Raw genomic sequence first — 22,754 nt, 5'->3', positions numbered from 1 at the left:
AGTGCTGGCTTCCCATATGGGTGCCAGTTCTTGACCCAGCTGCTCCACTTCTGATCCCACTTCTGCTATGGCCTGGGAAAGCAATAGAAGATGGCCCAAGTGCTTGGGCCCCTGACCAGTGTGGGAGACCAGGAAGAAGCTCCTGGCTCCTGGCTTCAGATCAGCACAGCTGCAGCCATTGCGGCCATTTAGGGAGCGAACCAGTGGATGAAAGATCCCTCTCTACATATACATCTCTCTCTCTTTCTCTCTCTGTAACTCCATCTTTCAAATAAAATAAATCTTAAAGAAACAAAACATGTCAGTGACTTTTTAATATTTAATTGGGCATTTACGTAATGCCAGACCCCAAGCTCAGTAGCAGGGAGCCAGGAGTAACACAAAAGTGACCTCCGTTCTCAAGAAGTTCTTGGCCCAGGCAGAAAGTGTTCATTGGCCCCCTTTGCATTTGAATCACTGAAGAGCAGCCTTCTTTGGCACTGTTTGGCCAAGGTGGGGCAGTTCACAAATGTACCCTTGGAAAAATGAGTGAATGAATGAGTGAACGAATGAATTGGAACTGTATTGGAAGAAGAGCTTTCTCTTACATTTCATTTACTTATTTGATTGTGTTATATCAGAACACTCATTAATATCTAGTTCATCCTGGGTTAGGTCACACAAAAAGTTTCCTTAATAAATATTTCAGTGGCAGTTGTTTGGTGCAGCAGTTAAGACAACTCTTGGGATGCTTGAATCCCTTATTAGAGTCTCAACTCCACTCCGGATTCCAGCTTCCTTCTAATGTGTACCCTGGAAGTCAGAAGAAAATTATTCAAATTGGTCCCTGCCATCCTTGTGGGAGGCTCAGATTGGCAGATCTCTCTGTGTGTCTCTGTCTCTGTTTCTCTCTCCATCTGCCTTTCTAAAAGAAAAAATTCTTTAAAAAAAATAAGATAGTAAGTCTAAAATTTATTTTTTAAAATAATAGAAAAATTCTTCCACTTAAAAACTTAGAAAACCAAGAGCCAACCTGAAAGATTCTCTAATTTTCAAAGCTGAAATAATTTGAACAGAAGTAATGATAATACTGGATTTTGATCCATAGGGAAAAAAAAAGTCATACACCTATAAATAAATAAATAAATAAATAATCAAACAAATATATGAAGAGGAGAAGTAGCTCTTCCTTTTAGTAGTATTCAGCAATTGGTGCCACAAGCCCCAAAACCACTCAGGCTTGCCAGTAAGCCAAGGGGGAAGCCACCCTTGTCTCCCTCAGCACCAAGAACAAAGCCCTGAGTATTACATTCACCAGGGAAGCACCAAACTCTCCATGGACCAAAGATATATCCCCATGGAAACCCTTATTCATCTCAAAGCCACCCTTCTACCCCTATGAACTGTAGCAGACCAGACCACTGTTTCACTTACAGACACAGCTGACACTGATTAAGACAAAAGAAGTCACTCAAAGACTACACTCCTGGGCTCATCTAGAAGCAAAGCCCAAGCAACAAACCAAGTGATACCCTGCATTCCAGCTGAACCATAGACTATAACAATAAAACATACTCTATAAAGAAGAAGGAATGAGCACACCAGATGGGCAGACATCATTGTAGGAACACAGGAGACATGAAGAGGCAAGGTAGCAGCAGTAAGCTGCCAAAAGAACACAATACTCCTCCAGAGTTACATGCTGAACTGAAGGAAATCTATGAAATGACTGATATAGAATTCAAAATAATGATTTCAAGGAAACTCAATAAGATGCAAGAAAACACAGATAGGCTACACAGATGAGGACACTAATGAATGATGGAAATGAAAATATTACTAAGGAGATAGAACTCATTAAGAAGAACCAAATAGAAATCTTGGAGATGAAATCTTTGTTCAGTGAAATAAAAATATATGATTGATATGATTGAGAGCTTTAACAATGCATAGACCAATTGGAGGAAAAAATTTCTGACTTCAAGATCAAGAATTTTTAAATAACCTAATCAACAAAAATAAAGAGAAAAAAATGAAGAAAGTCCATGTGAAATATGAGAGACCAGTAAATGACCAAATATTCGTATTATAGGTATTCCTGAAGGAGAATAGAAGGAAAGAGGATCGAGAACATGCCAAATGAAATGACCATTAAAAATTTCCCAGGTCTTGAAGAGACATGAATGTCTAGACACAAGAAGCTCAAAGAACCCCAAGCAGACTCAACCAAAAAAGGTCTTAGCCAAGGCATATTGCCATCAAATTGTCAAAAGTTAAAAACAAGGAGATAATCCTAAATACAGTAAAAGAAAAGCATCAAGTTATATATAAAGGAAAACCAAAATGATTAATATCAGACTTATCAGCAGAAACCCTACAGGCCAGAAGAGAGTAGGATGATATAGTTAAGGTCTTAAAAGAAAAAAAACTTTTGGAACTGGTGCTGTGGCATAGCAGGTAGCGCTGCTGGCTGCTAGTGCCAACTTCCCATATTAGCACCGGTTCAAGTCCCAGCTTCTCCACTTCCGATCCAGCTCTCTGCTGTGGACTGGAAAGGTAGTAGAAGATAACATAAGTGCTTGGGCCCCTGCACCCATGTAGGAGACCTGGAAAAAGCTCCTGGCTCCTGGAATTGGATCAGCCCTGCTCCGGCCATTGTGGCCATTTAGGGAGTGAACCAGTGGGAGCAGAATCTCTCTCTCTCTGTCTCTCTTCCTCTGCCTTTCTGTAACTCTGCCTTCCAAATAAATAAATAAATATTTAAAAAAGATAAAGAAAGGAAAAATAAAAACTTTCAGCCAAGAATATAATATCCAGCAAAGCTATCCTTCAAAAGTGAAGGAGATGGACCGGCGCTGTGGTGTGGCAGATGAAGCCTCCGCCTGCAGTGCCGGCATCCCATGTGGGCACCAGTTTGAGTCTTGGCTGCTCCACTTCCGATCTGGCTCCCTACTATGGACTAGGAAGGCAGTGGAAGATGGCCCAAGTCCTTGGGCCCCTGTACCTACGTGGGAGATCGGAATAAGCTCCTGACTCCTGGTTTCAGATTTGGCCATCACAGCCAACTGGGGAATGAACCAGCAGAGAGAAGACCTTTCTTTCTTTCTGTCTCTCTCTCTCTCTGTAACTCTGCCTCTAAAATACATAAATAAAATATTTAAAAAAAAAAAAGGCATTGGGCCATCACTGTGGTGCAGTAAGTTAATCTTCCGCCTGCGGTGCCGGCATCCCATATGGGCACCTGTTCAAGTCCTGGCTGCTCCTTCTAATCCAGCTCTCTGCTATGGCCTGGGAAAGCAGTAGAATATGGTTCATGTCCTTGGGCCCCTGCACCCAAGTGTGAGACTGGAAGAAGCTCCTGGCTCCTGGCTTCAGGTTGGTCCAGCTCCGGCCATTGCGGCTATTTGGGGAGTGAACCAGCAGAACAAAGACCTTTCTCTATGTCTCTCCCTCTCACTGTCTAAAACTCTGCCTCTCAAATAAATAAATAAAATCTTCAACAAAAAAAAGGCATCAAAATTGGAAAAGAGGGAGTCAAATTATCGTGTTTGTAGATGACATGACGTTCTACATGGAAAAACCTAAACACTCCACAAAAAGCTGTCAGAATTGATTAATCAATTCGATAAAGTTGCTATCTTCCTTTTTGGTGGACCCAGCCCTCCTTCTAGCTCTGGGTGGAAGACTGCAACTAGCTTGAAGGTGTGGTCAAAACCACAGGCTCATATCCAGAACAGGATGTTAACAGAGGGGAGAGGTGAGAATAAGTCTTAGAGCAAACCTCTCTGATACAGCTTACAGCCTGCATGCACGAGACATTCTGGTAAAGCCTGAGGGGCCCACAGACACCGGCCCCACCAGATGGCCTCTCTTTTCTGTCTAGATATAATACCCAGGTATCTTAAAAGGGTCTTGTTTTTGTTTCTTTGCTTCTTTGTTTCAAAATTTGGGAGGAGGCTTGTGTGTCCTTAGATCTTGTGATGCTTTGTCTCAAAGAACCTACATTTTTCCCTTTATTTCTTTTCTCCTTTACTACCCAAAGGAGAATTTTTCCTTCCCTTTTTCTTTTAATAGCCCTCAGATGTTATGTGCTTGGAAGACTTCTGTTAAATCATACATCCTCCATTAGACAGAGTCCATTCCTTTACATCTCTGGCCTTGCCCACTAAATGAGAGCTTTGAAGTTCCTTCCATGCAGCCTGCTCTCATCTGTTAGTTGCTTTTTAAAAATAATTTCAGACTGAGCATAGATTCAATCCCTCTGGTAATCTCACCACCTCTGGTGGTCTCAGTCAGAGCCTGCAGTCCTCTTTGTTCCACTAACTTATCCTAGTCTGATAGTATTATACATGTTTCTTTTGCTCTCAGTTAAAATACTAATTCCGAAAACTGTTTCTATTTGTCCAACAACAACTCCTTCAGTTGAATGCATCAAGTTCAGTGGAAGACTTTTCAAAAGTCTTTTTTGAACCAATTATGTATGGACACGAACTATTAAAGTCCTTGACTACAAGGGAACATATACTCTCAGTATATCTCTAATCTTTACTACAGGTAAACCATAACCAACTGGAAATATTGGCTCTTTTGGTTACCTGAAGAATGCAGTAGGATGCCATATTGGGGGGAAAAGTAGATGAGAGACTAGCTGGGGTATTGGAGTGTTTTGTTTTGATGAAAAGCTAAAATTATTTTACCTTCTCTTCCGCCTGAACCTTGGGTTGAAAAAATCACAATGACTATCAGAGATGATTTATATGGAGAGAAAATTTTTAAATACATCTTCACTAGACTTTTTTTAAGAACTGAGATCCTGATCAGTTGTTGATATTTTCCTGTCAAATGTCATAAGCCTCTGTTTTACAGAGTTGAAAATCTTGACTTGGATCAGAAACATTTTTTACAAGTCGGGTTTTAGCTAACATCCTCTGATCTTTCCTATTCTGCTAACACTGAAATATAACAAGCACTGAAACCCCATGGAATAAAAAATAAATTTCTGCTCCAAACTCATTTCCCACCAGACTCTCCTTTGAATGCTCATAAGCAAGTTCCATCTCTTTATGCACTTCACTTTCTAAAATATCTAAATCTATACTTCTATAGTCAGATCGAGGCCAGATATAAATGAGGAAGCAACCCAGGAACAGAGAGTCTTAAAAAGCTATTACTGGCCCAAGTATATGAAATTTAATCTTCCACAATCTGAAAAGCTGTTTGAATAACAGATAACTTCATCATCTTTATCCTGGGAAATGAAGCTGGCAGCACAGGACTTCCTAACATCCTTTATAGCTATTTTATGGAACTTGTTGATTTTTTGGCAAAGAAGACAAAGGGAGGGAAAGTGGTTAAAAACACTGGCGTTTTAGATACAGGCCAGAGATCACTGAAATGTGATGGGACATGTAGGTGAAAGGATATATGACATGGACAGCTGACTGGCCAAGACGTCTGTGAACGTGATATTTTGTGGAGAGGTGAAAACTGTTACTCAGAACTCACCATGTTGTAGGCACTGAGCTAAGCCTCTGCCTACCAAGCCTACACCTCCCCTCCCCCTGAAACAATACAAATAACCTCACAAAACACTTAGAATTATGTAATAGTTGGCAAACAATTCCCCATGTGTCTTTTGGGTTTCTACATGATTTGCAAGCACAGTGAATGGCTCCTGTTGTTGGGAACTATCTTTTCAAGGGAGTTTATACCTCTTAGATGACAGAGGTAGGGTAATTAGGTTTATTACCCTGTGTAATAAAAATACCTTCCTCCAGGGAAAAGGTAAGGAAAGCCTACTGCTTGATATAAAAGATTTGAGTTCCCTGAGCTCCTCTACTGTAATTCAAATTATTGAAGGTGGAGTCTCAGCTTCCTTTGATCTGTGTTGCTTTGTAGGATGTAGGGCTTGGAGAACTGGTTGAAATGCTGATACTACAGTTACTACTTTGGTGTGAGTTACAATGTCCTTTGTCTCTGACCCCGGAATCCCGTCTTCCTCCACCGTTCATGAAACTGGAAGACTAATTTGTTAATTTATAATTATAGTAAATTTTTAGACCTTTTACAATTCTTGGCAATATCATTCAAATTTTATAGACAATAAAATAGATGCCAACATGGTGGAATAAGGAATTACACCCAGGACTTTTGTCTTTAAAGCCACCAATGGCTGCTTCATCTCAATAGTGGGATTATGGGGGATTTTGGTTTTTACGTTTACATTTTTCATTATTGTCTAATTTGGGTAATAAGCATGTTATTTTTAATTAAACCTTTATTTTGAGGTAATTGTAAATTTGCATGAAGTTGCAAGAAATAATATGGAGAGATCCTGTGTACCATCTCTCCAGTTTCCCACAAAACTGGTTACATGTTGTAAAGCTGCAGTACAACCACTCATACCTATTAGGATGTCTATTGTCAAAAACAAATCAAAACCAGAAATTTTTTTTTTTTTTTTTTTGACAGGCAGAGTGGACAGTGAGAGAGAGAGACAGAGAGAAAGGTCTTCCTTTGCTGTTGGTTCACCCTCCAATGGCTGCCGCGGCCGGCGCGCTGCGACCAGCGCATCGCGCTGATCCGATGGCAGGAGCCAGGAGCCAGGTGCTTTTCCTGGTCTCCCATGGGGTGCAGGGCCCAAGCACCTGGGCCATCCTCCACTGCACTCCCTGGCCACAGCAGAGGGCTGGCCTGGAAGAGGGGCAACCGGGACAGAATCCGGCACCCCGACCGGGACTAGAACCCGGTGTGCCGGCGCCGCTAGGCGGAGGATTAGCCTAGTGAGCCGCAGTGCCGGCCCCAAAACCAGAAATTAACAAGTGTTGGCTTGTTGGAACCCTCATGTTCTGCTAATGAGGCTGAAAATTGTGCCACTGCTATAGAAAACAATATGGCAGTTCCTCACTATTAAAGCATAGTATCACAGCCAGAAATTGGCATCAATACATTACCCAGGGATTCTCCATGTTGATCTGCCACAACAGTTTCCTTTGACCCCTCCTTAACCCCTGGCAGACACCCATCTCTTCTGTTTCTGTAACTTCTCTTTTCAAGAATGTGGTATCAAAGACATCAGAGAATGTATCCTTTGGGAACTGGGCTTTTTGACTCTGCATAATTTTCTGGGGATTCACCCAGATTGTCCAGTGTATCAGTCCTTTGTTCTTTCTTACTGAAGAGTGGCATTCCACAGCCTGGATGTCCCACAGTTGGTGGAACCGTCCTCTCCACTGAAGGACAGCTGAGTGGTTTTCTGTGTTTAGTCAAACAACTGTTGCAAATAAAGCTGCTATAAACATTTTCATTGTGTATAGATTTGTGTATAAAACACAAGTTTTCATTTTGTTTTGACAAATGTGCCGGAATATAATTGCTCAGTGTTATGGTAGCTCCATGTTGACTTTTTGAAGAAACTGCCAAAATGTTGTCTTTAAAGATGGTGCAGTTTTGCATAGTCACCAACAATGTATGAGGATCCTGTTTCTTTGAATCCTTGCATCCTTACCAGTATTTGGTATTTTAATATTTCTTTTTTTTTCTGATCATTATAAAAAGCAATGATAATTCATTATGATTTTAATACACATTACTCTATTGGCTAATTATGTTTCATGTGCTATTTCCCATCTGAATATTCTCTTTGATGGAATGTTTTTCTCATTTTCTGTTGTTGTTTCTATCGAGTTTTGAGAGTGCTAGATTCTAGAAATGAGTCCTTTGTCAGATATGTGATTCAAAATGTCTTCTCCAAGTCTGAAACTTGTCTTCTCAATTTACCAAGAGAAAAAGGTTTTGAAATTTGATGAAATCTGCATTATAAACTTTTTCTTCTATGGATCTTACTTCTGGTGCCAAGTCTTATTCTTTGTCTAGTCCTGTGTCCCAGACATTTTCTATTTTTTATAAAACTTTCATACATTTATGTCTTCCATTTAAATATATATTCTATTTTGAGTTTGTTTTTAAAAAACATGTGAGCCTTAGGTTAAGATTCATTTTTTTCCAGATGTCAAATTTCTTCTGGCATTTGTTGTAAATATCTTTTCTCCATCAAATTGAGTTTGCACTCCTTTCAAAAAAATCTGTATCTATTTTGGGGCTCTCTATTCAGTTCCATTGACCTCTGTTTTTCCAAAATTACCACACAGCTATACAATAAAATCTTAAAATTGAAAATACTGGTCCTACTCACTTTTTTCTTCATTTTGAAGTTTGTTTTTTCAAATAACCATGTCAATATCTATGAAAACTATTGCTGTGATTTTGATTGGAGTTATGTTAAACTTCTATGCCAACTTTAGAACCTATATTTCTATGTCTCTCCATTTATTAAGATATTCTTGACTCTTTTCATTGGCCTTATGTATGTATTCTGTTAGGTTTATAGTTTTTTTTTCCATAAAGATTGTAAATCTTATTTATGACGTCAGTAATCACCCGAGGCTCTTGTCATGAGCTGCCAAGGCTGTGGAAGCCTCTTGAGTTCGCCAACCCTGAACTTATTTAGACAAGGCCATAGTCGAAGTGAAGGTTCTCTCCTCCCTTCAGAGAAAGGTACCTCCTTTTTTGATGGTTGATGGCCCGTTCTTTCCACTGGGATCTCACTCACAGAGATCTTTCATTTAGGTCTTTTATTTATTTATTTTGCCAGAGTGTCTTGGCTTTCCATGCCTGAAATACTCTCATGGGCTTTTTAGCCAGATCCGAATGCCTTAAGGGCTGATTCTGAGGCCAGGGTGATGTTTAGCACATCTGCCATTCTCTGAGTCTGCAGTGTAGCCCGCTTCCCATGTTGGATCATTCTCTCCTTTTTAATTCTATCAGTTAGTATTAGCAGACACTAATCTTGTTTATGTGATCCCTTTGACACTTAATCCTATCATTATGATCAATTATTAACTGAAACTGATCACTCTGACTATTGAGATGGCACTGGCACATGCCACCTTGCTGGGATTGAATTGGAATCCCCTGGCACGTTTCTAACTCTACCATTAGGTGTAAGTCCAATTGAGCATGCCGAACTGTACATCTCCTCCCTCTCTTATTCCCACTCATATTTTACAGGGATCACTTTTCAGTTAAATTTAAACACCTAAGAATAATTATGTGTTAATTAAAGCATTCAACCAATAGTATTAAGTAGAACAAAAAAATACTAAAGGGAATAAATTTAGTAAGTTGTTCCTCAACAGTCAGGACAAGGACTGATAAAATCATTGTTTCTAATAGTGTCCATTTCACTTCAACAGGTAATCAACAACAGGAGTCACTTGCACTTACTCCCCAGGTAGGATCTCTGTCTTTAATCTGTTGTACTATGTGAATTAATGGCATAACTAGTACTCAGATAGTACTTTATACTTTGTGTGTGTTTCTGTGTGGGTGCAAACCGTTGAAATCTTTACTTAGTATATACTAAATTGATCTTCTGTATATAAAGATAATTGAAAATGAATCTTGACGTGAATGGGATGAGAGAGGGAGTGAGAGTTGGGATGGTTGCGGGTGGGAGGGAGGTTATGGGGGGAAAACCGCTATAATCCAAAAGTTGTACTTTGGAAATTTATATGTATTAAATAAAAGTTAAAAAAAGAAGCATTCACTACAGGATGTGTTATAAGTATAGAATACTATGTGACAGTTAGAGAGAATGAGGTACTGGCATGGAAAAGCTAGATTATTTCCTGGGATTATGAGGTACAGAAAGGAAGTTGCAGAAAGTATAGCTTACATTCATTCTTTTAATGATTCGTACGATGTGCTGCTATGTTTTATAAATATACATTATTGAAAGACTCAGACAGACTTTAGAAGGAGAATGCTCTGTGATAATGGTTACCTACTCTGTGATGAGACATGGGACATATGCTTGCTGTAAAAGATGGTTTGCTTAGCTGTAGGATTCACATTGTTTATACAAAGAATGCATCTGTTTGTTACTTGTGTAATAAAAATATTCTTTAATAATTTGAGTGTGAAAGAAATATGCAAAAATACTAATGGATGACCATCTTTGTATTTTTTTATTACTGTTAGCTTTAATACCATTAAATGATTAATTTTAACTCTAAAAAAAAAAAGATTGTAAATCTTGGGGGTGGGGTGACACACTGGGCCCAGCTGCTCCTTCTGCATCCACTTCTTGTGCAGTCAATGCTGGGTGAAAGTCCTTTTAGGCACAGGACATCAAACCAGAGAAAATGAAACTTTGTGATGCCCAGAATGCAGGCTAATGGGATGATCAGTAGACTTTTTGTGCGTGATCTTTAGGAATAACTTTTCAAGGAAGTGAGATATCAAAGCCTCCCAAACCATTCTAACCAGGAGAAGTTAGTCTTCAGAGCTTTGTGTACATTTGAACCAACCTCCAAATTAATTGTACTTGGAAGAAAGTATTTTTTATCTACATTTCTGTCATGAGTGATACCAGTTGGTGGAAAGGCACTTGCAAGGGGAGGACTGAAATGATCCAAGCAATTGTGTGGCTGAGCAGGCAGAATCCGCTGATCATCCATTGCATGAAGCTGCAAAAATAAACAACTTGAGTTGGGTGAGAGAGTGTTTGGACTACCAGTGTGTACTGATGGCTTAAAGGTAGAACCACTGCTTCTATTGGGCTGTGAGGGTCACAAAGATACAGAGCAAGTGCTGTTTACTCATCCAAATTTGCAACTGGGCCATCAGAACAAGTTGGGAGAGAGTGCTTTGCATGCTGCTGTCTGGAAAGTTTTACCGATGTTGTTCAGTTACTTCTGGCAAACAGTGCTAAAGCATATTTTAAAAAACAGTGAGAAGAAATTGGGCTTGCACAAGGCTTCTGATGCTAACTGTGCATCTCTCCTGAAAAAAAAAAAAAAAAGGGAGCCGAGGCAAATGAACATTAAGCAATGCTGAGAAAATTTGAAGGTGAGGACTCAGATTAATTCATTCTGGGGCTTGGAGAACTCAAATCTTTGTTGCCTTTGTTATTCCAAAATCTTTCCCACCAGAGTGTTGGAAACTGTAGAAAAAAAAAAAAAAGGAAGAATATATCAATGTGACAATGGTGTACTGTATTTTGTTAGAACATACAAATGAATAGTCCTCATCTTTAATTTGCCAAAGTGACTGGTTACTTTGCCATACAAAATACATTTATGTTCACCAGAGTAGAACAAAAAAAGTTTATTTCTATTTATTAGGCCAAAGGAATTTTAAGAGTCAGGATTTTTTTTAAGTTCTTTACCTCAAGGATTGCGATAGTTTAAATGAATTTTTAAGGAGGGGGATGAAATGCTGATTATAATAATAAACCAAAATATTTATTTTTATCAGAATAGCTGACAATTTTCTGTTAAACACTTTAAGATAATTTAAAATGAGATTGTAGGGGCCGGTGCTGTGGCACAGTAGGTTATTCCACCACCTGCAGCGCCAGCATCCCATATGGGTGCCGATTCTAGTCCCGGCTGCTCCTCTTCCTATCCAGCTCTCTGCTAATGGCCTGGAAAAGCAGCAGAAGATGGCCCAAGTCCTTGGGACCCTGCCCTCGTGGGAGACCTGGAAGAAGCTCCTGGCTCCTGGCTTCAGACCAGCACAGCTCCAGCCATTGCGTCCATTTGGAAAGTGAACCAGTAGATGGAAGACCTTTCTCTCTGTCTCTCCTTCTCACTGTCTGTAACACTACCTCTCAAATAAATAAATTAAAATGTTTTTTAAAACTTTTATTTAGTAAATATAAATTTCCAAAGTACAGTTTATGAATTACAATGGCTTCCCCCCCATTAACTTCCCTCCCACCCGCAACCCTCCCCTTTCCCTCTCCCTCCCCCCTTCCATTCACATCAAGATTCATTTTCAATTATCTTTATGTACAGAAAATCGATTTAGTATATATTAAGTAAAGATTTCATCAGTTTGCACCCACACAGAACATAAAGTGTAAAATATTGTTTCAGTTATAGCATTAATTCTTATTGAACAACACATTAAGGACAGAGATCCTACATGAGGAGTAAGTACACAGTGACTCATGTTGTTGACTTAACAATTTGACACACTTGTTTATGGCATCAGTAATCTCCCTAGGCTCTAGTCATGAGTTGCCAAGGCTATGGAAGCCTTTTGAGTTCACCAACTCCAATCTTATTTAGACAAGGTCATAGTCAAACTGGAAGTTCTCTCTTCCCTTCAGAGAAAGGTACCTCCTTCTTTGATAGCCCGTTCTTTCTACTGGGATCTCACTCGCAGAGATCTTTCACTTAGGTTGGTTTTGTTTTGTTTTGTTTTGTTTTGTTTTGTTTTGTTTTTGCCAGAGTGTCTTGGCTTTCCATTCCTAAAATACTCTCATGGGCTCTTCAGCCAGATCAGAATGCCTTAAGGGCTGATTCTGAGGCCAGAGTGCTGTTTGAGACATCTGCCATTCTCTGAGTCTGGTATGTATCCCACTTCCCATGTTGGATCATTCTCTCCCTTTTTTATTCTATCAGTTAGTATTAGCAGACACTAGTCTTGCTTGTGTGATCCCTTTAACTCTTAGACCTATCAGTATGATCCATTGTGAACTGAAATTGATCACTTGGACTAGTGAGATGGCTTTGGTACATGCAACCTTGATGGGATTGCATTGGAATCCTCTGGCACATTTCTAACTCCACCATTTTGGACAAGTCCGATTGAGCATGTCCCAAATTGTACATCTCTTCCCTCTCTTACTCCCACTCTTATATTTAACAGGTATCACTTTTCAGTTAAATTTAAACACCTAAGAATAATTGTGTGTTAATTACAGAGTTCAACCAATAATATTAAGTAGAACAAAAAAATACTAAAAGGGATAAAGTATTAAATTGTACATCAACAGTCAGGACAAGGGCTGATCAAGCCAGTCCTAAAGGGACAAATATCATATGTTCTCCCTGATTGGTGACAACTAACCGAGCACCAAAAAGGAAACCTGTTGAAGTAAAATGGACACTATGAGAAACAGTGACTTGATAAATAAAAATCTTTTAAAAAATAAAATAAAATGAGATTGTAAATCTTATTGTTCCATTTTCATTTATAGTTTATGAAAATGTGATTTATTTTGGCATGATGATCTTGTATCCTGTGATCTTGCTAATCTAATTTGTTATTTCTAGATTTTTGGTAATTTCTTGTGCTTTTCTGTGTGGACTCTCATGTCACTTACAAATCAAGACAATTTTATTTCTTTCACATCTGCATACACTTTATTTCAGTATCTTACCTATGTGCTGACTAGAATTCCCAATACTATGTTGGCTATGAATGAAGAGAGAGGATGACTTTATATCATGCCCAGCCTTAGCCAGAAAGCATTTATTCTTTCATCATTCAATAAAAGATTATATTTTAGGTTATTTAGATGGTAATTATCAAACTGTGACTGTTCCTCTTTAGTCTTTTTTTTCCTAGTTTTTCATCATCAATGGACATTGAATTTTGTCAAATGCTCTTTCTGCCTCAAATGATAAGAGAACATGATTTTTCTTCTTTAGAGTGTTAATATGTGGATTATATTTATTGATTTTTAAGCAATGAAGCAGCCCTAATACATCCCTGGAATAAATCCCTTTAAGTCATGGTGTGTAATGATTTTCTACACATTGTTAGTCTGTAGAGTTTTTTGATTTGGGGCTTTGGACTGCCTTTTCTGGATTTGATATGAGGATAATTCATACACTAAATTTGGAAGTTTTCCCTCTCCTTGTATTTTCTAGTAAAGATTGTGTAGAATAGGCATTAATTCTTTTTAAATACTGAATAGAATTTTCTGGGATTCAAGATTTCTTTCTGGGAGTTTTTAAATTAAAAATTCAGTCTCCTTAATAGTAGGAAGAATCTGATTTTTTTTAATAAGTGGTCCATTTGCTCTATACTCTCAACTTTGTGTAGTTGTTCATCATTTTCCTTTGTTTACCCTTCCCTATTTATAATAATCCCTTTTGCTGTTTATAGGATTGGTCATGATATTCCATTTTATTTCTGACATCATGATTTGTACCTTCTCTTCATGTTTCTGTGTCAATTCTGATAGAAGTTTAATTTTGCTTTTCTTCATAAAATCACTTCTTTGTTTCTAGTTCTAATTTTATCTATTTGTGCTCTTAACTTTTATTCTGTTCTTTCTTCTACTTGTTTGGGCTTATTTTGTTCTTTTCTCTGATATCTTAACGTTACAAGTTTTTCTGTCAGCACTCTATCACTGGGTTACACAAATGTTGATAATGTTGTATTTTTCATTTCCATTCCATTCATTCTATTTTTTTAAATGTTCCATGTGACTTCTTTTTTGACCTAGAGATTACTGAAGAGCATGTTGTTTAGTTTCCAGGTGGTCTGAGATGTTCTTACCATCTTATTATATCTAACTTTCCTGCTGTTTTTCTAGTTTGCTTTCATTGTGGTTGGAAAATACACTCTGTATGATTTCAGCTCTTTTACATTTGTTGAGGTCAAGAATTTGGAGCAAGTAGAGTGAGGTGATATAAAAATGGATTATATAGGGGCTGGCACTGTGGCACAGTGGGTTAAAGCCCTGGCCTGAAGCGCCAGCATCCCATATGGGCGCTGGTTCTAGTCCCGGCTGCTCCTCTTCTGATCCAGCTCTCTGCTATGGCCTGGGAAAGTAGTGGAAGACGGTCCAAGTGGTTGGGCCCCTGCACCCATGTGGGAGATTCAGAGGAAGCCCCTGGCTCCTGGCTTCAGATCAGCGCAGCTCCAGCTGTTGCAGCCATCTGGGGAGTGAACCAGTGAATGGAAGACCTCTCCCTCTGTCTCTACCCCTCCCTATAACTCTGTCTTTCAAATAAATAAAAATTAATCTTCAAAAAAAGGATGATATAAAAATAGAAAGTAGACTACAGAATTTCTAGAGATGAGCCTGAGTTTCCCAAAATATAAACTTGACCTGTGATGTGATCACTTTTCACTAATATAATAATGAAATTGTGAACAAGAAGTGGTATAAACACAGAAAATGTGAAAAGATTTTACTGAATCTTCATGCTAATAACTCTACAATTAAGTAAATCACATCTTCAACATGCTCATTAGAGCGACATTACTATTTAAAATTAGTTAATGCGGAATGTTTTTGAGAATGAAAGAGGCTCTACCAATAAAAATGCTGGGACAACGGTATAAACTCAAACTGTCCCTGGTAAGCTGGGGCTGGCTTCACCTTTTAGCAGTAATTCCTACATAGGGCTGCTCCACATCCTAAACCTCAAAGTAAGCCTCCCTCAAAATCTAAATGCAGTTGAGCATGGAGTATTTAGGGTAGGAGAATGCCATATGTACTGCCTGTCATTCTCCTGATGGTAACCAATTTCAGAATAGAAATCAGGAAATACTTTTTCTTTTGTGTGTGACATCCATACCTCTGAACTGAGGTACAGCTGCTACATCATAAATAGCATATTCAAGGTAAAGTTTTTGTCTATATTGAATAGTCTTGATCTTTTGGCCAATAACTGGTAACTTTGGTGACCCCCATTAATTATAATCCCTGAGAATAAACCCATTCAATCTGGTTGTGGAGAGTTCTTGCAAGTCAAAGCAATATGCTCCCAATTTCACCTCTAATAACTTGCTATGTTTACAAAGTATAAGGCCTCAGTAGCTTTAATGTGAAGGGTAGACTCAGTGTCAGTGAATTTTGCAGGAGGAAACATCAAGTGTGACATACTCCAGCTGGCTTTTGAATGCCAGTTCCTAATCCAGAAGTTGACAGGCAGCAATATCACTCAGCCATCCACTGTATTATAATTTCAAGAGATTGCACAGTACTCTTCACATTAAATAATGAGCCATGTTCAGGAGAGAAGTGACCACTCCCAAAACTCTCAGTTTGTGTAATTGGATGTCTTCCAGGCGAACCAAAAAGAGGCATGCAGAGATCTTCCCTCATCAGATTCTGCTCAAACATATCCACACTTAATGCAGTGACTTAAACTGCACCTTATGGAGATGAGGAAGGGTGGGGCAGAGAGGAAATAATGGGCAAATTCAACAGAAGGGAGAAAGGAATTACATTAATTTGATTTCTAGAGTGTTGAGAGACCAGGTTAAAGAGAAATTATTCTGACACTTGTTCAAGCAGCAAGGAAGATTTTACTAAGGGGGGGGGGGGGAGAAAGGGAGAGAGAGAGAGAGAGAGAGAGGGAGAGAGTGCTTGAATTCAACTTTGAATACAACAGGGGCAAGAAGAGATTTACAGCCAATGAGCAGGGTGAGGGAGTGAATGAAAATTACTAAGATGAACTGGAGGAAAGAAAACTTGACTAGATAACAAGGGTGGAGGGATTCTGACGAAACTGACTTAGCAGGATTTCTTGCTAACACTGGAACCAAGGACAGTCTCAAGGATGCGGTCCAGTACAAATAATAATAACAATAACAATAACAATAATAAACAGAGAAGCTCACTGGAACCTCAGTAAAGTTTGGTCAAGGAGGGAGTCTTTCTCAGCCAGTGGATTTGCTGACCATCTGTATTCAGATAGGACAAAAGCACCGCAGGGATAATATTTTCTCAATTGACATTTAGCAGAGCATCCTCTGCCCTCCTACCTGACCTTGCATGAAGAATGTGTAACCTGCAGGAAACCAGCACCCCTGAGCACCTCCCCACTCACAGGTAGCTGTTATAGCTAAGACATCCTGGGGCACTCCCTTCCTCATGCTGAATCATCTCCTTCTGACCCTGCTCCTGAAGTCTCCCCCAACTCACACTGCAGGCAGCTGCAAGGTGCAGGCTATCTCTGGCCAGCTACCCTTGTCCCTAATCACAGGACTTGATTTTCACCCCAAGGAAGCTTCTGATCTTTATGCTTCCACCAGGGTTCTCTGCTTTTTTCAACACATCCATCCCTCCCCGGGGAGTTTGCAAAATCTCAGGATTTTGAGAGGACAGTTTTGCTGTTTGTAAGATCTGGGAGGCAGACAAGAAGGAGACGAGTGCCCAGGGGCAGAGGCAAGGGCTTTCCCTTTCCCCCAACTTCATGCATCTCAAATAACAGACATTGGCTAAGTGCCCATGGCCTGGAGGCCACTCAGAAGGCTGCAGTCAAGGAGGTAGGAAGTGTGCTTTGAGTCCTACATCAGCAAATTACAAAAAAAAATATAATAATTCAAAAAGGAGCCTTAGGAAGAAGTTATGAGTTTATTCCACTTAAATGTTCAAGACACATAAAGAAGCCAAAGTGTTTACCCAAGGGAAACATTAGGGCTCTCCTTGTTAGTTGAAATTTATGTTTAGCATGCATGACAACAAGTTCTATTGACATGGAGACTGAGTTACTTCCCCAAGTCGCTCTCAAAGCCATGCATTACCTCTGTGGTGTTTACCCTGAGGACCACCCTGTACCAACAGGAGACACAGCAGCAATGCCAGGTCTGCTCACATTTGATCTTTTCTACTTATCTTGGACTACGAACTCCACCAGGGTAGGATGCCTACGCTAAGCATCCCCAGCACCCAGAGCCAAAGATTGCCTGGTACCTGGTGTTATTCATAAATGTGTGTTAAATTCATTAATATGCAGACTGCTGTAATTGAACATTTGAATTATTTCCTGCAAATATAATAAACTGTAAGCATAAGAGATGGGGAAGGGGGGGGTCTTTAGGATTAAAAAAAGTTTACAATTATATGCATCCTTTCTTTCCAAATAAATCTGTAGAAGGAGGATCATAGGAAAAAGTTCCCTCTCTTCATTCTTAATTATATATTTTTCTTAAAGAGATTAATTCAAGTAATAAACATATCCATCACCTCTAAAAGTTTTCTTGTGTTCCTTTGGGTGTTTTCGTTTTTGTTTCATTTCATGCTAAAATATTTAACATGAGATCTACCTTAACAAAATTTGTACAAAAAAGTACACAATACTTTATGGTTAACTCTAGCACTGTGTTGTACAGCAGATCTCTGGAACTGACTCATCTTGTGTAACTGCAACTTTATATCTATTAAGCTAAAATATCAATATCCCCCTTCTTCATCCCCTGGCAACTATCTTTCCACTGCCCACATATGTACCTTTGACTATTTTAGATATCTTACACAAGTAATCATGCAATACTTTTTTTCTTCTGTGCCAATTTATTTCACTTAGCATATCTTCCAGCTTCATCAATGTTGCTGCAAATGGTAGGATTTTTTTTAAAGATTTTTTTATTTATTTGAAAGTAAGAGTTACAGAGAGAGGGGGAGAGACAGAGAGAGAACTCTTCCATCCATTGCTTCACTCCCTAGGTGGCTGCAACAGCCAGGCTGGTCAGGCAGATACTAGGAGCCAAGAGCTTCATCCAGATCTCCCACATGGGTGGCAGGGGCCTAAACATCTGGGTCATCTTCTGCTGCTTTCCTGGGTACATTAGCAGGGAGCTGGATTGGAAGTGGAGCAGCCAGAATTTGAACCAGTGCTTATATGGGATGCTAACATTGCAGGAGGAGGCTTTACCTGCTATGCCACAGCACCGACCCCAGGATTTAATTTTTAAGATTAATATCATTTTATTGTATATGTAGACATTTTGTTTATCCATTAATCATCTGTTGATGAACATTTGGGTTATTTCTATACCTTGGCTATTGTGAATAATATTGCAATGAATGCAGGCTTGCAGATAACTCTTCAAGATCTTGATTTAAATTCTTTTTGGTATGTGCTCAGAAGTGGGATTGTCGAATCATACAGTAGCTCTATCTTTGAAAAATTTATTTATTTTATTGGTTTTAAAGGTAGGCAGACAGGGCTGGCGCCGCTGCTCACTAGGCTAATCCTCTGCCTGCGGCGCCGGCACCCAGGGTTCTAGTCCCTGTCGGGGCGCCGGATTCTGTCCCGGTTGCAACTCTTCCAGTCCAGCTCTCTGCTGTGGCCTGGGAGTGCAGTGGAGGATAGCCCAGGTCCTTGGGCCCTGCACCCGCATGGGAGACCAGGAGGAAGCACCTGGCTCCTGGCTTCAGATCGACGCAGCGCGCCGGCTGCAACGCGCAGGCTGTAGCAGCCACTTGGGGGTTGAATCAACAGAAAAAAGGAAGACCTTTCTCTCTGTCTCTCTCTCTCACTGTCTAACTCTGCCTGTCCAAAAAAAAAAAAAAAAAAAAAAAGGTAGACAGACAGAAAGAGGGAGAGAGAGCTCCCATCTGCTGGGTTGCTCCACAAATGCCTGCAATAGCAGGAATGGGCATGGCCAAAGCTATGGGCTTAGAATTCAGTCTGGTTCTAGCATGGTACTGGTACAGAAACAGATGGATAGACCAATGGAACAGAATTGAAACACCAGAAATCAGTCCAAACATCTACAGCCAGCTCATATTTGATCAAGGATCCAAAACCAATCCCTGGAGTAAGGACAGTCTATTCAATAAATGGTGCTGGGAAAACTGGATTTCCACATGCAGAAGCATGAAGCAAGACCCCTACCTTTCACCTTACACAAAAATCCACTCAACATGGATTAAAGACTTAAATCTACAACCCGACACCATCAAATTATTAGAGAACATTGGAGAAACCCTGCAAGATATAGGTACCAGCAAAGACTTCATGGAAAATACCCCGGAAGCACAGGCAGTCAAAGCCAAAATTAACATTTGGGATTGCAGCAAACTGAGAAATTTCTGTACTGCAAAAGAAACAGTCAGGTAAGTGAAGAGGCAACCAACAGAATGGGAAAAAATATTTGCAAACTATGCAACAGATAAAGGGTTAATTACCAGAATCTACAAAGAGATCAAGAAACTCCACAACATCAAAACAAACAACCCACTTAAGAGATGGGCCAAGGACCTCAATAGACATTTTTCAAAAGAGGTTTTTCCATATGAGCAGCTGGAACCAACTGCTTGAGCCATCACATGGGTAGTTCTATTTTTAATTTTTTGGGGAATCTTCATGTTTTTTTTTCATATCAGTTCTACCATTTTACATCCCTACCAACAGGGCACAAGGTTTCTTTTTGCTTTTCTTATGGTAGCTATGCTAACAGATACGAAATTATATCTCATTGTAGTTATGATTTATATTTCCCTGATGATTAGTGATGCTGAGCATCTTTCCAAAAACCTATGGGCCATTTGTATATCTTTTTTTTTTTTTTTTTTGACAGGCAGAGTGGACAGTGAGAGAGAGAGACAGAGAGAAAGATCATCCTTTACAGTTGGTTCACCGCTCAATGGCCGCTGTGGCTGGCGTGCTGCGGCCGGCGTACCACACTGATCTGAAGGCAGGAGCCAGGTGCTTCTCCTGGTCTACCATGCAGGTGCAGGGCCCAAGCACTTGGGCCATCCTCCACTGCCTTCCCAGGCCACAGCAGAGAGCTGGCCTGGAAGAGGGGCAACCAGAACAGAATCTGGTGCCCCGACCGGGACTAGAACCCTGGGTGCCAGCGCCACAGATGGAGGATTAGCCTATTGAGCCATGGCACCAGCCCATTTGTATATCTTCTTTGGAGAAATGCCCATTCAAGTCTTTGGCCCATTTTTAACCAAGTTATTTGCTATTGAGTTTTAGGAATTCTTTATATATTTTTGAAATTAGCTCTGTATTAGATATTGATTTGTAAATATCTTCTCTCATTCTGTAGGTTGCCTTTTTATTCTGTTGATTATTTCCTTTGTTGTACAGAAGCATTTTAATGTGGTGTTTTTCATTATAAATTCATATGGGGCACAGGAGTGACATATCTGTTAAGTTTGCTGAGGCGAATTCTCTGATCCCAGCATATCTAGATAACAAGCATCTTCCAGAATTTGAATGGACATAACTACAACCTGATTCTGTGTCTGATAGGTTGGGTCCCTTCTGCATATTACACTTTCTTGGCTCCTTTCAACTTACGAATCCCTGCATGGATTCCAGGCAAGGATTCCTGGAAACAACAATGACAATGCTAACACAGCGGCAGACTTGGAGAGTTAGGAGCAGGGTATGATAGGCAATACTGGCTTCTATGTAGGTACATATCTTTCCCCCATATAGAAAACTTCTATTTGGACCCAGAAGACATAGCCAGTTGCCTCCCAAGCACTCTTCACTTTCCTGTCCTATAAGATGCATCATGGTTAACACATTACATAAAGAAAAGGAAACCAAAAGGGACACTAACCGAATACTGTAATCAATACACAATTCTTCTTAAGTGCTGAAACTTAACTGAAAAGTGATCGCTATTAAATATAAGAGTGGGAATAAGAGAAGGAAGAGATGTGCAATTCGGGACATGCTCAAGCTGACTTACCTCAAATGGTAGAGTTAGAAACATACCAGCGGATTCCAATTCAATCCCATCAAGGTGGCATGTACCAATGCCATCTCACTAATCCCAGTGATCAATTTCTGTTCACAATTGATCATAATGATAGGACTAAGAACAAAGGGATCACATAAACAAGAGTAGTGTCTGCAAATACTAGCTGATAGAATAAAAAAGGGAGAGAACGATCCAACATGGAAAGTGAGATACACAGCAGACCCATAGAATGGCAGATGTCCTAAACAGCACTCTGCAGCCCTTAAGGCATGTGGATCCAGCTGAAAAGCCCATGAGAGTATTTCAGGCATGGAAAGCCAAGACACTCTGGGAAAAAAAAAAAAAAAAAAAAAAACTAAATGAAAGATCTCCGCGAGTGAGATCCCAGTGGAAAGAACGGGTCATCAAAGAAGGAGGTACCGCCGGCGCCGCGGCTCACTAGGCTAATCCTCCGCCTAGCGGTGCCAGCACACCGGGTTCTAGTCCCGGTCGGGACGCTGGATTCTGTCCCGGTTGCCCCTCTTCCAGGCCAGCCCTCTGCTGTGGCCAGGGAGTGCAGTGGAGGATGGCCCAGGTGCTTGGGCCCTGCACCCCATGGGAGACCAGGAAAAGCACCTGGCTCCTGGCTCCTGCCATCGGATCAGCGCGGTGCGCCGGCCGCGGCGGCCATTGCAGGGTGAACCAACGGCAAAGGAAGACCTTTCTCTCTGTCTCTCTCTCTCACTGTCCACTCTGCCTGTCAAAAAAAAAAAAAAAATCATGATATATCAAAAAAAAAAAAAAAAAAAAAAAGAAGGAGGTACCTTTCTCTGAAGGGAGGAGAGAACTTCCACTTTGACCATGGCCTTGTCTAAATATGATCAGAGTCGGTGAACTCAGGGGGCTTCCATAGCCTTGGCAGCTCATGACAAGAGCCTAGGGTGATTACTGAGGCCATAAACAAGAGTGTCAATTTGTTAAGTCAACAACAGGAGTCACTGTGCACTTACTCCTCATGTAGGATCTTTGTCCTTAGTGTGCTGTACATTGAGATTTAATGCTATAACTAGTACTCAAACAGTATTTTTCACTTTATGTTTCTGTGTGGGAGCAAACTGCTGAAATCTTTACTTAATGTATGCTAAACTGATCTTCTGTATATAAAGAGAATCGAAAATGAATCTTGATGTGAATGGAAGGGGAGAGGGAGTGGGAAAGGGGAGGGTTGCGGGTGGGAGGGACGTTATGGGGGGGAAGCCATTGTAATCCATAAGCTGTACTTTGGAAATTTATATTCATTAAATAAAAGTTTAAAAAAAAAAAGAAAAAAAGAAAAGGAATCCAACAGTCTTTGTTGTCGTTTACAATGTCAAAGTCATCACTATCACTGTCTTTCTGGAGCAAGTCAGAAACATTGATGACAGAGGCAGAAATGCCTCCGCTGGTGCCAAGCTCCAGTGCTGGGATGGTGTATGGAGAGAGCCTACGTAAGGGAGAGGAGCATGCTGTGGATCTTCTGAGAGCAAGGA

The sequence above is a fragment of the Oryctolagus cuniculus genome, chromosome 12, assembly GCF_051225735.1.
Source record: "Oryctolagus cuniculus isolate XC-2025 breed Fujian yellow rabbit chromosome 12, ASM5122573v1, whole genome shotgun sequence".
Taxonomy (NCBI): Eukaryota; Metazoa; Chordata; class Mammalia; order Lagomorpha; family Leporidae; genus Oryctolagus; species Oryctolagus cuniculus.
Note: the sequence above shows the minus strand (reverse complement) of the source record.